The sequence below is a fragment of the Caretta caretta genome, chromosome 5, assembly GCF_965140235.1.
Source record: "Caretta caretta isolate rCarCar2 chromosome 5, rCarCar1.hap1, whole genome shotgun sequence".
Lineage (NCBI taxonomy): Eukaryota > Metazoa > Chordata > Testudines > Cheloniidae > Caretta > Caretta caretta.
Genome location: NC_134210.1, coordinates 131,314,139 through 131,329,324, shown reverse-complemented (window position 1 = coordinate 131,329,324; position 15,186 = coordinate 131,314,139).

Below are 15,186 nucleotides of genomic sequence, written 5' to 3'. Positions count from 1 at the left end.
AGCCAATCAAGCTGAGTATTCATTATTTTCCGGCATTGAGTCAGAACTAGACCCGTGTCAATAACAATGGCTGAACCAAAAACTTCATGCTGGTCTAGGAAGGAGGTGCACTGTGTGGATGGCAGGCCCCAGCAGAATTTTGTGGTGAGTAAACTAAGAGATCCTCCTTCTTTAAACTTATCAAACGGTGTATCCACCCCATCTTGACATGCTCCTTCTAGCATGTGCTCTCCATACCACCATCCTGTCCACTGGACAATGGAACTCCAATGCTGTGGCAAGAAGAAGTCTCTCTATGCTTTTCACACAATCAAGGCAATTAGCATTTAGTCACTTGTTTGCTGTTGAGCAGCACACCTCACATTTTATCAAGCAAAACACGATTGCAATTGGGAAGCATCTGATGATGACAGGCATCAAGGGATTTTCCACTAATTTTTTTTTAAGGAGAAAGTAGGAGGAAGGAATTGAAAGTGAAGCCTGGGAACAGCTGGCCTCGCATTTGGGTCACCCAGATTTGTAAAGCTAACAACGTGGGAGTAAATCCACCGTATACTTCGGATTTCATCTGATACCCACATGCTGAAACTGCCTCTCTGGGGCATGTGTACCCTGCTTCAGGAAGCAACGCTGAACTTGAGCATCACTTCCCGAGCTGCTCATCTGAACTTGCTGTTACTTGTCTGCACAAAAGGGTCTCAGTGAACTCCACTGAGTAGCTTTAGCACAATGACGTCAGTTTACTATGAGAGGAAGTTCCCACCTGCTCAAGCACGACTGCAGTCAACAGAAAATCCAGCCACAGGGAGCCTCTATAAAGGATTTGTATTTTTATGGATAGGCGTTAGCAGGCAGAGATGTGTGGTGGGAGGACCAGCATATGTCCTGCTATATATTTCCATACACAAAGCCCTACCACTTTCAGGCAGATTGACCTCTGGTTTAGATTAATAAGGCTGCAAAATCCAGAAAGGAAATTCTGCTCAAGCAAGTACAAACTGTGTGTGTCTCTCTCTGTAGCAGGCTGCATCTGAGCATGAAATGACAGCTGCCTTTACAGCAGGACAGCTGCCTCTCTCCATTTCAGTGTGCACTACAGAGACCATAAGCTGTGCCAGATGCAAGCTGCCTCCACCACGTGCGCTACAATGCCGCATTATTTTGTGTGTCATGCTGCTTCCCGTTTTCGTAGCTATTTTTCCTTTAATTTCCTAGTTATTACTGAACATGTATATTACAATAGTGCACAGGGGCCAACCAGTCCAGGGCCACATTGTGCTACGTTCTGTACAAGCATATATAGGGGAGAAGCTTCAGAAGGGCCAAAGGGAATTAGAGGCATAAGTTCTACTGATGTTCCACTGGGTGCCTATCTGTTCAGTTCCTTTGAAAATCTCCTTCATTGGAAACAGTGCTCCCTGCCCCAAAGAGCCTACAGTCTAAAAGATACAACATAACAGATGGCCAGACATACAAATGGGCAGGGAAGGAGTGGTAATAAAAAAATAAATGGAAGTTTTAGCACAGACTGGCTGTGTGCACAGTTTATTTCATGTTATGTTTCTTCTCTTTTTAAAGAAGAGAACCATAAACAGTAAGAAAACACGGCTTCCAATACATTTTCAGTAGTCAGGAGCTTCTCATGTCTGTTTTCAGGGTCACACCTGTTGTTAACATATCATCTTGTGTTCAATAAATAACGCTTCTTTAAACTTATTTGCGGGTGGGGGGGAAGGGGAGAGGAAGGGGGAAGCCCTCTGGCATTGTGTAGTTTTCATTTCCAATCCTGAGAAGATCAGCAGGAGCTTCAGTGTTAAAAGAGCTCTCCATCTCTCTCCGTGCTCGATTCTTTTTATAGAACTAGTAACTTGACATAAGTTGGGCTGGTCTGTTTCCTGAGTTCTTCTGAGCTGGGCAGGAGGTGTGTCCTGGTCCCTTGCAGTAAACACAGAGGTTCAGCTGTTGTTGACATGCTCTCTCCTCGGGGTTCCGACGTTGGTGACCCAGCCTGACCTGCATGGGTTCAGGACTCAGTTGTACAGGTCTCAATGTGGAGGGTGGGCATGGGGGTGTTGAGCCAACTCTCCTTTCCTCCGTCTGTTCATGAAGACAAGAATCGAGTGCACAGGGTGAGGTCAATAAATATGGCTAGATGGGTGGGGTTTTGACCCGGGCTAGTTTGTCTTGTAGCTCAACATTGAGCCCCCACCAGAATGGGTAAATTTGGGCTGTGTCAAGGTTCTTTCCCCACTCTGAACTCTAGGGTACAGATGTGGGGACCTGCATGAAAACCTCCTAAGCTTACTTTTACCAGCTTAGGTTAAAACTTCCCCAAGGTACAAATTAATTTTACCCTTTGCCCTTGGATTTCCACTGCCACCACCAAACTTTATCTGGGTTTACTGGGAAAACGTAGTTTGGACACGTCTTTCCCCCCAAAATCCTCCCAACCCTTGCACCCCACTTCCTGGGGAAGGTTTGGTAAAAATCCTCTCCAATTTGCATAGGTGACCACAGACCCAAACCCTTGGATCTTAGAACAATGAAAAAACATTCAGTTTTCTTACAAGAAGACTTTTAATAGAAGTAAAGGAATCACCTCTGTAAAATCAGGATGGTAGATACCTTACAGGGTAATTAGATTCAAAACATAGAGAATCCCTCTAGGCAAAACCTTAAGTTACAAAAAAGACACACAGACAAGAATAGTCATTCTATTCAGCACAGTTCTTTTCTCAGCCATTTAAAGAAATCATAATCTAACACATACCTAGCTAGGTTACTTACTAAAAGTTCTAAGACTCCATTCCTGTTCTGTCCCTGGCAAAAGCAGCATACAGACAGACACAGACCCTTTGTTTTTCTCCCTCCTCCCAGCTTTTGAAGTATCTTGTCTCCTCATTGTTCATTTTGGTCAGGTGCCAGCGAGGTTACTTTTAGCTTCTTAACCCTTTACTGGTAAGAGGATTTTCCTCTGGCCAGGAGGGATTTTAAAGGGGTTTACCCTTCCCTTTATATTTATGACAGGCTGCCTCATTCCATTCAGCATCAGCCATGAGCTGTCGGAAAAGTGCGGCATAGGAGGTGGCTAGCTCTTGCCCCTGGCAAAGCTTCCAGAAGGCAGCCTCTGCCGAGTGGATGCGGTGTGGGTCATTGAAGATTGTCATGAAGGCATCCCAGTTGGAGAGCACAGGGCTGCTCTGCTCCAACAGTGGGGGAGGCCCAATTGAACGCTTCGCTGGAGAGCAGGCTGAGTGCTAGTCCCACCTCAGTCTGGTCTGTGGGGTACACTAAGGGGTGGAGCAGGAAGAACAGCCGGCATTGGTTCAGGAAACCTCAGAATTTCCAATCATCCAGCTGGGCAGGGGATGGTGCCAGTGATGCACAGTCTATTTGGACACGTAGTGTCGCAGCTTCTCCCTGTGAGCGTGTGAGCTGCCTGCATAGGGGCTGGGCCTCGGCAGTGACCTGTGCCATCTGAGCCTGCAACCGGTCTATTTGTTCGCGCAGGGCCTGTGCTTCGGGTCCACACTGTGTAGCATGGTTCTCCGCCTGCAGACAGGTGACCTTAGGGAGTCACTGGTTGGCAGACAGCCCATCCCTTCTATCATCTGTGGAGGGGTTAGATGGATTGAGGAGGTTGCAGATAGTCTGAGCAAACTGTCATGGCAGGGACAAGAGTAGTCAGAACTAGTGGTTGTAGCAGGAGTTGGGCTGAGTCAGGTACTGGGGTCAGAGTCGGAGAGGTGCCTTTTGGGTGAATTGACAGTTAGGCGTCAGGAGGCAGGCAGAGGCAGGTTACCAGGAGATTGGGGACAGGCACCACATTACAGACAGCAATTGAATAACAAAGCTGAGGACAAACCAGGGTCAGAAACCAGAGTCTAGGGTCTATTACAAGCAGAGTCTAGAGCAGAGACAGACAGGCAGTCTGTGTTCTTGATCAGACAGCTCCCCTTCATGGCTTCCTGGTTTATATACTGGTATCAGCCAATCAGGCGGCTGTGAGGGGCTGCCACTCTGGTCCTGCTGGGCAGAACTTCCTGCCAAGCCCAGCCTCACAAGGTCCTCCCATGGGAGCCCAGCCTAAGCCTCCGGTGATGATGTGGAAGTGTCAGCAGCCCAGAGCCCCCTTGAATCCAGCTTTCAGCCCTGCAGGTTCTAACACTGGCTGTTTCTAAACCTTGGTTTTCATTCTTGGCAGTCATCACATTAGCTAGAGAACACATTAATCTGCTTCCACTTTATATAAATGGCTCTGTGTAACAAGAAGAAAAAGTGAAGGGTATTCTGGGAATTCTGTTCTCTTTCCCATAGCCTTCTTCCCCATCACAAAATTACCTGCCCTCTGGCACCAGCAATCAGCACGCCTGGCGTGAGTCTTTCAGCAAGTGGTGTGGAGGTCAACCTGCCACTAAATCGCTGCAGTTGTGAATCAGTGCCAAACATCTCTTTGCTCATTTGCAATGAACTGTCTCCACCGGTTGCACTTCTTTTAAATACAGTCCAAAGACCAAATAGGAAAGCCTTTTTCTGTCAGATGAGGATATGATGGAGGAAGAGACAGGGGTTGGTGAATAATCTAAAGGGGGCTCAGCAAACCTTTAAGTTACTGTTATTTCTTTCTATTACAGTAGTGCCTAGAGTTGCCAGAAGAGATCAGGGCCTCCTTGTGCTAGGTTCTGTACATGCAGGTAGTGAAAGGCAGTCCCTGCCCCAAGCTGCTTACTCTCTGAAGAGACAAGACAGATGAAGGGTGGGAGGAAGGATTGTTACGGGGCACTGAAATGCAGAGGAAGTAAACGTTTTGCTTGAGGTCACACAAGGCATCTGTGGCAGCACTGGGAACTGAATACAGATTTTCTCTCTAGACGTGCTTTACACAGGTCAGATCCAGGGCTGATTGAAGGCAGTGGGAATCTTTCCATTGATTTCAGCAAGTTTTTGATCAGGCCCCATCTGAGGAACTCAAAACACTTTCCAAAGAAAGTGAAATAAGCAAATATTACAGGGGTAGGCAACCTATGGTACACGTGCCAAAGGCACTCACACTGCCTGGGTCCTGGCCACCGGTCCAGGGGCTCTGCTGCTGGCCTGGGGTACCAGCCGATGGCCCCCTGCCAGCTGGGGTTCCGTCTGCCGGCCCTGCTCAGCCCGCTGCCAGCCCCGGGTCCCAGCCACCGGTCCGGGGGGCTCTGCTGCTGGCCTGGGGTCCTGGCCACCGGCCCTGGGCTCTGCAGACACCCCCAGCTGTGGCCCACTGGCCCCCGCCTGGGGCAGTGAGGGCTGCAGACAGAGGCAAGAGGGTGCACAGCTCAGCACCCCCACCTTAAAAATGGTTCCAGCACCACTGTAGTGGGATATTTTAAAGTCCTGATTTGCTGCTTACGTCACTCTCACGCCACGTGGAACAGCGCGCTGCGTTTGATGCTGAGATTAGAATGTACATGCAAGAACTGGAATCAGAATTTTCTGACAGATTTCCAGAGATTTGGCCCAGTGCTTTCTTTTCTAATTAAACCTGAAAAGTTCAAAGAAAGCAACTTGGATTTGTCTGTATTTCAGTGGATAGGTGTTGAAGATTTCGAAATGCAGCTCGTTCAGTTAAAAAGCTCAGAATTGTGGGCATCAAAGTTTGAAGATCTGCAGAGTGCACTTGAAGCTACCAAGAGAGAACATGGGGCATCTATTCTGACCTGCTGAAAATTGCGTTTGCAATGCTTTCAGCATTTCGATCCACATACCTGTGTGAACAGGTATTTTCACACATGAAATCTGTCCTCTGTCCCTCTCGGAGCCGGTTAACAACTGATCACTCAGAAGCCTGTGTGCAGCTTAAAGTATCCAAATACCTGCCAGACGTTGGAAAACTCAGCAAGGAAAAGCAAAGGCAAGGATCACATTAAACTAAGATCTGCATTTTAATTTAATTTTAAATGAAGCTTCTTAAACATTTTAAAAACCTTATTTACTTTACATACAAGAATAGTTTAGTTATGTATTATAGACTTAGAGAAAGAGACCTTCTAAAAAGATTAAAATGTATTACTGGCAGGCGAAAACTTAAATTAGAGGGACTAAATGAAGACTTGGCACACCACTTCTGAAAGGTTGCCGACCCCTGGCCTAGACCATTAATTTCCAGTCCGTTATTTTTGTTTTTGTTTACACAGGTGACATGCACTAATGACAGAAACAAAAGAAAATGCCTTTGTAGTACAGAAGCAAATGCTATAGTTAAGGGTGAAAAAGTATTTCTGTTCTAAACACCTCTCTTCAGTTGTTAATAAATAGACAGAAATGTAGAGGTTGGAGTGAAAAAAGAGAAAAGAGGTCTGGGACATTAGCCTATAAGGTTATGTTTGAAGGGGTCACCCAGGGATAAAGAAAAGAGGGAAGAGAAGACAAAACTGAGGAATACTGAAAGAGGGCCCCATCCAAAGCCCACTGACATCTAGGAGACTTTCAGTGGGCTTTGAATCAGGTCCAGAGAGAGGAGGAGGAGGAGGAACAACCATCAAAGTGGGTGAATTAAAAAACAAAATGAATTTTTCTTCAACTTTTTGGTTCGAAAAATGTTTTGGTTGACCCAAAACAATTTCCCTTCCACACTTTTGGTACTGCCAGTGAACTGAAAAAAACAAGTGGGTGAAGGAATATCTTTTAGTGGACCAACTTTTAATATGACCTCGCCCCCCTGTTCTCTCTAATATCTTGGGATCAACACAGCTACAACCCTGCATGCAGTGAACTGAAAAATCAGTTATTCGCACAGCTCTAATGTTGAGTCATTGTTATAACAAAGCGCAGATGAAGCCGTGGGGAACCAAAGTAAACCGATCACTTGCCTGTGGCATGTCTCATGTACCCACCATTGGAGTATCTAGTTGCCAGATACAAGCTTTAAGAATACGTGGCTTGTCCTAGGTTTAGTCACTTCTCAGTCCCCACTGCCGTAATTGCTGCAGAGGGAACATTGACTCAGAAGCTTCGACGTGCTTTCATCCAGCGTTAACAAGCTGACTCAGTGCTGTGTGTTGAACTCATTTCAAAAGGCGAGATGGCTCATGCAAAAACTAATGTGCACTTTGACAATGCCAGAAAGCCTTACAACCGGGGAGAGCGCAGCAGCTGCTCCCTAATACCAAGAAAAAGAAAAGGAGGACTTGTGGCACCTTAGAGACTAAGACATTTATTTGAGCATAAGCTTTCGTGACCTACAGCTCACTTCATCGGATGCATTCAGTGGAAAATACAGTGGGGAGATTTATATACACAGAGAATATGAAGCAGTGGGTGTTACCATACACACTGTAATGAGAGTGATCAGGTTTTCATGCCCTCTCTGGAGGACGCCATTGCCAGGGAGCTAGTTGTGTCAGCAGGGATCTGGCCATGCTGTAAAAGTTAGGGCTGCAGGGCTAGCGGGCTGGGAGGGCTGGGATGCTGCACCAAACATTTTTTCTCTTGCCTCCTTCCTGCGTTGCTCTGGGTGTGGCTGAAGCTGACAAAGGTCACTTTCTCAGCTCCCTGCCCCTGCTGCTCCCCTGTAGGAGGTGGCTGAAGGCACAGCAGGGTGATGGTAGGAGAGTTGAGGAGAATGAGGCGCACACATGGGAAGCTGCAATACCCTAAGTCTCTTTCAAAACCAAAAACGCTGCGGCGGCTGCTCTAGGGACCACAGGAGAGAAAAATGCAACAGGTGCCTCCTCAAAAATTGAGTCTGTCTGATTCCCTCCACGCTCCCCTACAGCTGGTCTCAGGGGTAGCTCCCATGTGCATTGCAGGCTCAGCCAGCTGCCAACCTCAACTCATCACAGCGAACAGCAGAGCGGATAACAGAGGGAGTTTGCCTGGGAGCTGTCTGAAAGGAGGTACGCTAAGGGCTGCATTAGGGAGGCTGTGTTGGTGAGTATCTGAGTGTCTGTTGTGGGGACAGTTTGACAGTTTGACCGTGTACTTGACTGGTGGTTTGAAAAGTGTGAATTGGGAGTGCTTTGTTCCAGGTGAGCCTTGAGTGGGCCTGACTGTTATAAAAAGCTAGTCAGCTGCGAACCAGCTGAGCGGCGAACAGCAGAGAGGCTAACAGAGGGAGTTCGCCTGGGGAGAGCCCACTGAGGCTTACATCTTGCCGGCTTCTCTGAGTAGTCACTACAACTCCTGAGGAAGCTCGTAGAAGGAAGTTAATATGGATGGGGGGTGTTCAGCTGTTGTGACCTGCACTGGATGTGCCATGTTTGTCTTTCTTCCACAGGACAGAAGCGACTTTGTCTGTACAAAGTGCAAGCTGGTCTCCATATTGGAAGAGAAGGTTCAAGGTCTGGAGAAACAAGTATCAACCCTGCGTTGCATAAGAGAAACTGAAGATTTCCTGGACAGAGGTCAGGATATGCTTCTACAGACACAACGTTCTGAAGATTCAGAGCAGGCTGCACTGCGGGGACAGGAGGACGGTGAAGAAATTTGGCAGCATGTGACCTCCAGAAGAAGAAAGGGGAGCGTCCATGCACCAGCAACACAGATACAGGTAAGCAACCGTTTTCATGTTCTCTCCACAGGTAGTAATGCAGAGAGTGGACTAGATGATACATCTGAGGGAAGGGAACAGAAGAAGACTCTGCAGATTGGAAGGCATGATATGCACTGTCCTAGGGTTGGGGGTTCCATGACCACCGCTCCCAAGAGAAGGAGGCAGGTGGTGGTGGTCGGGGACTCTCTCCTCAGGGGGACTGAGTCATCTATCTGCTGCCCCAACCGGGAAAACTGAGAAGTCTGCTGCTTGCCAGGAGCTAGGATTCACGATGTGATGGAGAGACTGCCAAGACTCATCAAACCCTCGGATCGCTACCCCTTCCTGCTTCTCCACGTGGGCACCAATGATACTGCCAAGAATGACCTTGAGCGGATCACTGCAGACTACGTGGCTCTGGGAAGAAGAATAAAGGAGTTTGAGGCACAAGTGGTCTTCTCGTCCATCCTCCCCACGGAAGGAAAAGGCCTAGGTAGAGACCGTCAAATCGTGGAAGTCAACGAATGGCTACGCAGGTGGTGTCGGAGAGAAGGCTTTGGATTGTTTGACCATAGGATGGTGTTCCAAGAAGGAGGAGTGCTAGGCAGAGATGGGCTCCACCTAACGAAGAGAGGGAAGAGCATCTTCGCAAGCAGGCTGGCTAACCAAGGAGGAGGGCTTTAAACTAGGTTCACCGGGGGAAGGAGACCAAAGCCCTGAGGAAAGTGGGGAAGTGGGATACCGGGAGGAAGCATGAGCAGAAGAGTGCGAGAGGGAAGGGCTCCTGCCTCATACTAAGAAAGCAGGACAAACAGCAAGTTATTTCAAGTGCCTAGACACAAATGCAAGAAGCCTGGGAAACAAGCAGGGAGAACTGGAAGTCCTGGCACAGTCAAGGAATTATGATGTGATTGGAATAACAGAGACTTGGGGGATAACTCACATGACTGGAGTACTGTCATGGATGGACATAAACTGTTCAGGAAGGACAGGCAGGGCAGAAAAGGTGGGGGAGTCGCATTGTATGTAAGAGAGCAGTATGACTGCTCAGAGCTCCAGTATGAAACTGCAGAAAAACCTGAGAGTCTCTGGATTAAGTTTAGAAGTGTGAGCAACAATGGTGATGTCGTGGTGGGAGTCTGCTGTAGACCACCAGACCAGGGGGATGAGGTGGACGAGGCTTTCTTCTGGCAACTAACGGAAGTTACTAGATTGCAGGCCCTGGTTCTCATGGGAGACTTCAATCACCCTGATATCTGCTGGGAGAGCAATACAGCGGTGCACAGACAATCCAGGAAGTTTTTGGAAAGTGTAGGGGACAATTTCCTGGTGCAAGTGCTGGAGGAACCAACTAGGGGCAGAGCTCTTCTTGACCTGCTGCTCACAAACCGGGAAGAATTAGTAGGGGAAGCAAAAGTGGATGGGAACCTGGGAGGCAGTGACCATGAGATGGTCGAGTTCAGGATCTGACACACGGAAGAAAGGAGAGCAGCAGAATACGGATCCTGGACTTCAGAAAAGCAGACTTTGACTCCCTCAGGGAACTGATGGGCAGGATCCCCTGGGAGAATAACATGAGGGGGAAAGGAGTCCAGGAGAGCTGGCTGTATTTTAAAGAATCCTTATTGAGGTTACAGGGACAAACCATCCCGATGTATAGAAAGAATAGTAAATATGGCAGGCGACCAGCTTGGCTTAACAGTGAGATCCTTGCTGATCTTAAACACAAAAAAGAAGCTCACAAGAAGGTGAAGATTGGACAAATGACCAGGGAGGAGTATAAAAATATTGCTCAGGCATGCAGGAGTGAAATCAGGAAGGCCAAAGAATAGCTCAGTGGTTTGAGCATTGGCCTGCTAAACCCAGGGTTGTGAGTTCAATCCTTGAGGGGGCCATTTAGGGATCTGGGGCAAAAATTGGGGATTGGTCCTGTTTTGAGCAGGGGGTTGGACTAGATGACCTCCTGAGGTCCCTTCCAACCCTGATATTCTATGATTCTATGACTTGTATTAGGTGAATTGAAATACACCTGGAGTTGCAGCTAGCAAGAGATGTTAAGAGTAACAAGAAGGGTTTCTTCAGGTATGTTAGCAACAAGAAGAAAGTCAAGGAAAGTGTGGGCCCCTGACTGAATGAGGGAGGCAACCTCGTGAGAGAGGATGTGGAAAAACCTAATGTACTCAATGCTTTTTTTGCCTCTGTTTTCACGAACAAGGTCAGCTCCCAGGCTACTGCACTGGGCAGCACAGCATGGGGAGGAGGTGACCAGTCCTCTGTGGAGAAAGAAGTGGTTCGGGACTATTTAGAAAAGCTGGACAAGCACAAGTCTATGGGGCCAGATGCGCTGCATCTGAGAATGCTAAAGGAGTTGGCGGATGTGATTGCAGAGCCATTGGCCAGTATCTTTGAAAACTCATGGCAATCGGGGGAGGTCCCGGAAGACTGGAAAAAGGCTAATGTAGTGCCCATCTTTAAAAAAGGGAAGAAGGAGGATCCTGGGAACTACAGGCCAGTCAACCTCACCTCAGTCCCTGGAAAAATCATGGAGCAGGTCCTCAAGGAATCAATTCTGAAGCACTTAGAGGAGAGGAAAATGATCAGGAACAGTCAGCATGGATTCACCAAGGGCAAGTCATGCCTGACTAATCTAATTGCCTTCTATGACGAGATAAGCGCTCTGTGGATGAGGGGAAAGCAGTAAACGTGTTGTTCCTTGACTTTAGCAAAGCTTTTGACATGGTCTCCCACAGTATTCTTGCCAGCAAGTTAAAGAAGTATGAGCTGGATGAATGGACTATAATGTGGATAGAAAGCTGGCTAGATTGTCAGGCTCAACGGGTAGTGATCAATGGCTCCATGTCTAGTTGGCAGCCGGTAGCAAGTGGAGTGCCCCAAGGGTCGGTCCCCAAGGGTCGGTCCCCAAGCCGGTTTTGTTCAGTATCTTCATTAATGATCTGGAGGATGGCGTGGACTGCACCCTCAGCAAGTTTGCAGATGACACTAAACTGGGAGGAGAGGTAGATACGCTGGAGGGTATGGATAGGATACAGAGGGACCTAGACAAATTAGAGGATTGGGCCAAAAGACATCTGATGAGGTTCAACAAGGACAAGTGCAGAGTCCTGCACTAAGGATGGAAGAATCCCATGCACTGCTACATACTAGGGACTGAATGGCTAGGCAGCAGTTCTGCGGAAAAGGACCTAGGGGTTACAGTGGACGAGAAGCTGGATATGAGTCAACAGTGTGCCCTTGTTGCCAAGAAGGACAATGGCATTTTGGGATGTATATGTAGGGACATTGCCAGGAGATCGAGGGATGTGATCGTTCCCCTCTATTCGACATAGGTGAGGCCTCATCTGGAGTACTGTGTACAGTTTGGGGCCCCACACTACAAGAAGGATGTGGAAAAATTGGAAAGAGTCCAGCGGAGGGCAACAAAAATGATTAGGGGACTGGAACACATGACTTATGAGGAGAGGCTGAGGGAACCGGGATTGTTTAGTCTGCGGAAGAGAAGAATGAGGGGGGATTTGATAGCTGCTTTCAACTACCTGAAAGGGGGATCCAAAGAAGATGGATCTAGACTGTTCTCAGTGGTAGCAGATGACAGAACGAGGAGTAATGGTCTCAAGTTGTAGTGGGGGAGGTTTAGGTTGGATATTAGGAAAAACTTTCTCACTAGGAGGGTGGTGAAGGACTGGAATGGGTTACCTAGGGAGGTGATGGAATCTCCTTCCTTAGAGGTTTTTAAGTTCAGGCTTGACAAAGCCCTGGCTGGGATGATTTAGTTGGGGATTGATCCTGCTTTGAGCAGGGGGTTGGACTAGATGACCTCCTGACATCCCTTCCAACCCTGATATTCTATGATTCTATGATCACCTCCTTTCCTGCAGCTCAGGTCAGAGCAGCAAGCAGCTCCTTTCAGCGGAGAGCCCTTGTGTTCAAGTGGGAACTGCCAGGAGTGAGTGAAAGAGAGGGAGGAGTGGAGGAGGGAGCTACAAGGTTAGTAGAAAGTGCAAGCATGCTGGGTGCTGTGCCTGGTGCTGCCACTGACCCGCTCTGGGACTTTGAATAACCACAAGCTTGTCTGATGTCTCCTCGTTTCCATCTCTCTCTCGCTCATGCTCCCCCACCTCTTTACATCCCATCTCCCCTCCACAAACTCTCCCGTCTTTCCTCCCATCGCCTCAGCCCAGCAATTTCCATCCCCTCAGACACACCTTATCCTTCCATGCTCCCCCTCCTTTGTCTAGCCTCCCTCGATCCAGCATCCCCAGCCTCCCTTCCTCTTCAGGCGCTGCCCGTCCTGGCTGTATTCCTGTCCCTGTCATCACACCAAGTGGGAGAGTGAATTAAAGTCAGCTCCCTCTCCGGGAATTCTTGCTGCTTAAGGACGACAGCTCTGGGAATGCTACACGCAGACCTGGCTCTCTCTTTAAACTGCACCACACAGAGAGAATACATGCAACATGTGCAAGAACAATTAACAATACAAGTATTGGGTTAACAGCAAGACGCCCACTGGCTTCCAGGGGTTCTGGAACACCACAGGAACACTGGAACACTAACAATTACCCTTCTGATTCATTACATGTAACTACAGATAAATCATCTCTTAACATCTTTAGGTCTGTACTAGAAAAAAACGACTAAAAAGGCTTTTCAGTTATATAAAATCTATGGATTGGCCTGCTGTGATATGAGGCTTTATTTGGTGTGATCACACTTTCTTGGTAGGAAGTCTATGTTTCTTCTGCATGAACAAACATTCTGCATAAACAAACATTTGTTGACTGTCTTTCCATAAACATCAGCTCTCCTTAATCTCAAAAGTGCAACCAAAGCTTTAAAAAACAAATACACATCCCACAAGGAATGTAATGGAAATAAATCGCCAACTATGCACAGCATAAAGTGATGCATTATTCATAAACCTGGCTATGATAACATCAATAATTTAAAGACCACACATACCGGACTATGGGGTTTTTTTTTAAGCGAATACTCACTTTCACATTGGCATTGTGCAATATCCCCAGGAATTTTAATGTGACTATCATTTAACTTCAGAGACATCTAATATTTCCTAAACAGAAAACAATCAAAAGTATATAACCAAAGTAGCTGAGAGAGAAATGCTCTATTTAGACAAAGCATCTGAGGTTTATAGCAATGAGTACAATGAGCAATTGTATTTCTTTCAGAGGAAAAGCAGAGGGACAGCTATAGGGAGATGATGCAAGAGAATTATGGGAATTGTGACTTTACCAGCCACTCCCAGTTCTGAAAGCGGAGAGGTTCTCCTGATGGGAAGGAGGCTTTGAGGAAAAGAAAACCTTGATAGGAGATCATCATGGGTGAACTGGGAAGGAGAAATGCAGTAAGACAGTCCTGAAAGTGGATATGCAAATGACATGAGGACAAAGAAACTAAAAGCTGCTCTTGTTGATGAGACTTTAAAGCTAGGGCTGGATGAAATTTTTCCCTTCAAACCATTTTTCAATGGAATATTGGGTTTTCAACTCAACTAAAAGTTTTCACAAAAAATGTCTGCTTTCCAGGGAAAATTTTGAATTCTCATTGAAAAATCTTTTGGCCAAAACCTGAAAACTTCCATTTTCAGCTGTGACTAAAAAAAAAAAAAAAATTAAAAAAAAATTGTTGTTTTTGTCAAAGTTATCAGTAGGAACCCCTCCCCCTATTTTTTGACTAAACTCTACTTCAAACAAGAGACATTGATTAGTGAAACAGATACAATACTGTTTATCTGGAGTATATTATCTAATCTGACTGTCTCCCAAGGTCCAGAGGGAGAAGACCACAAGGAGGTTGGTAAAGCAGCAGAGAAAGACATGGAATTAATCTTTCTACCATAGTCCCTTCCAACCCTGATATTCTATGATTGTATCTTCTGTATTGATTGTATCAGTCCCCAGGGAACTTAGAGAGACACTACGCACACGCAGGAGAGAGACCAACCTATGTCCAGATGGGGAGAGAAGTTTCACTCAGCTCAAGTCTCACTGAACATCAGATTCCACATGTCCTGAATGGGGCAAGAGCATCAGTCACTGCTCAGCATTTATCTGACACAAGAGCTGCACAGAGGGGAGGAACTGAATACAGGAAAAGCTTCTGATAGAGCTCGCTCATTATGAGCATCAAAGAACTCTCACTGGAGAAAATCTCTGTGAATGCCCTGAATGTGCTAAAACCTTCACTCAGAGCGCACATCTTATGCAGCATCAGAAACAGCACACTTGAGAGGAAGTCTGTAAAGGGACAAGGTGAAATCCTGGCATCACCAATTTTGCCTTTGACCTCAACAAGGCCAGGATTTCACTCACTGACTTTATTTGCAGCTCTTTTCTTATTAAAGCTCAGAGAATCCATGGCAGTGGCTCCATATTCAAGGATGAAAAAGCTTCTATTCCAGGACTCATTTGGAGTGTCCATATCTCAAAGGGCTCCAGATGGACGGTCTCCGGTGCCTGCTGTGGAGTGTTACTAGGGATGCCATGCCAGGTGTCTGGTTCTCTACCGGAACGCCCGGTCAAAAAGGGACCCTGGTGACTCTGGTCAGCACCGCTGGCCGGGTCGTTAAAAGTCTGGTCAGTGGTGCTGCAGGGCTAAGGCAGGCTAGTCCCTGCCTGTCCTGGCACCGTGCTGTGCCC